Raw genomic sequence first — 2,403 nt, 5'->3', positions numbered from 1 at the left:
GCGGGTGGGTCACATACACAGAGCACAATTCCAGCCTGCTGACTAATTCCCTGGAAACCCTGGGGCTGCACAATGAGAAAGCCTTTCCGAGGGTTTCTCGAGCGTTACTGGAAGGTCAGGCGAAGGTCAGCACAAGGACACGGCTCCTACTTTCCCCGCCGTCAGCAAGGGCGGGTGCACGGGGCGGACATGGGCAAGCCGTGGGGGTACCGCGGGCGCGCGGTGGGAGGGATGTTTGGTGAAGGGCGCCTGGGCCCGGGTGGCCCCGTGACACGGCACGGTGCCCGCTCGCTGCTGCCGGGTGCTGGGTGGGACGGGGCCGGCGGTGTCTCCCGGCAGCCAGACAGGCGTCAGCGCTTCCAGCAGGACGGGGCACGGCCGGTGGTGTGGCCTCTTGCCTCCCCGGCAAACAGGGGACAAGGAAGGGAAGAGCTGCCTTAGGCTCATGCTAACTCCTGGCTGCCTTCACCATGGCCCCAGCGCCCTGGGACTGTTGGCCTGACACGGCATTGCTGCACGGGTCATTCATTCCCAGTGGAGGACGGGTCCCGGGGAGCGCACCAGGATGGGTCCTGGGGAGAGCATCTCAGTTCTCCTTGGTGACGGTGACCCAGCATGGCTGCCCATGGCCTCCAGTGCGCTGGGACATCAGAGGTACAGGGACAAGCCAGGAGCTGCATCAAGAGACCCAGGCTGCCCTGTCACTGCTGGCAAAGGGACACATTTTGGAGGAGCCTTGGGCCCATCCAGCCTTTTGCACGTGTGGCCAAAGCGCAGCAACCATGGCAGGAGGGGTCCAGCCATGCCCTGCTCCCAAAACACCACCCTCGCCCATCCCCACCTGCTTGTCCTTCACATTAAGCCATTATCTCCAAGAGGAAATGCCATTTAAAGGCAGGTATTTAAAAAGAAATGGGAGATCTCTGCTCTCTGAACAACACAGCGCCTCACTTCTGCCCATTTGCAGTGTAAAGCCAGGAGTCAGGTTTACATGGGGATAAAAAAAAATAAGGCAAAGCTTTTAAGGACAGATCTTCACAAACCCAAACCAAAGCGCCATGAGGGCAAATCCTTTCTAATCCATGCTCTTCCTTAGAGGTGTAAGTGGAGTGGAAGGGTGGAGGGGGGGGGATTTAAATCTGGAAAACTGAGTTCCCCATCCTTTCGGTCTGGCAGAGAGCCCACCGATAGACTAAAAACAAGTCTGCAGAGAAGCCTGTGTGGGATAATCCAGCTCTGGCCCCTGAGGGGACGAGAACAATTAGGAATCCTCTCTCAAGTCTCCACTCCAAGATAGAAAAACAGTTTATAATTTGGTCCAGAGTTGTTGTTAGAAAGTTCTGAATCATCAGGATACACTAACAATTTCTACGCAGTAATTATGAGGAGAATTCATTAGGCGGACTCAGAGATAAACTATTAACAGAAGCTTTCAAATCTCCCACCTGCCTGCCTGCGTGCGGGACCCAGGGGTTGCTCTATTTATACAGCGGCCATCAGTGAGGAGCTATCGCAGGAGGGAGCAACACGAGCAGCCATGGCAAAATATGGAAAGTATTTTAAAGGAAAACGAAAGGAATGGGTGTTTATTAGAAGTGTGCAGACCAAGCACACGCTCCACCATTAACCTTTCCAGGCGCGGTAGCCAGCCAGGGAACTGTTTGCCTTCACTGCCCCTGAACATGCCACAGTCCCCACCCGCAGCAACCGTTCTGCTTCCAGAGAAAAACCTGCCGTGGTGTTGGAAGCTGGCCTGCGGTGGCCTTGGGAAGCAGCGTGCAAAGTGCCTTTCATCTGAGCCTGCCAGGCTCTTGTGCCGTATTTACCCAGTGGAGACAGAAAGGATGAGGTTCCCCAGCCCCTATCTTCCTCCCTTGCCCCCAGATGCAGGTGTTGCAAGGTTGTGCACAACCCTGCTGAGCTGGCCAGTGGCGAGTTACGGCTGAGAAGATGAAGCCGTGCAACAGACCCTGGCTGCAGGTGCCCCTCAGAGCCCGTGGCAGCCCCTATAGATGAATGCCAGCAGAGCCGAGCGAGTGGCACCACAGAGAGGCAACTGCCTGTGCACCACACCGTGCGTGTGCTCAGCCAAGGTTGCAGCATAGTTTCTATCAAAAGCTGGTTTCTGCATCCTTTCTCAGTTCAATTACCCCACAGCTGAGTGCCATTTTTGGCGCAGATTTGCCAGCTCCGGGGGTAGCCATGCCCAGGATGGCCTCATCCGCATGGGAACAAGCCCTGCTTGCAGCCGGAGGAATCTTGATTAAGCAGGGAGAGAAGTGGGGACTGGCTGCCGGGCAGATGCCCTAAACAAGAGGAACTTATCAGCTCTGTTTCTAAGACAAGACATGTGTCACCACCTCGCACAGATCCAGCCCGGCTGCTCGCTCCTCACCAGCACGC

Source organism: Aptenodytes forsteri, unplaced genomic scaffold, assembly GCF_000699145.1.
Source record: "Aptenodytes forsteri isolate BGI_AS27 unplaced genomic scaffold, ASM69914v1 Scaffold15, whole genome shotgun sequence".
In the NCBI taxonomy this organism is placed as follows: domain Eukaryota; kingdom Metazoa; phylum Chordata; class Aves; order Sphenisciformes; family Spheniscidae; genus Aptenodytes; species Aptenodytes forsteri.
The sequence above is the reverse complement of the archived record's forward strand: the minus strand, read 5'-3'. Positions refer to the sequence as shown.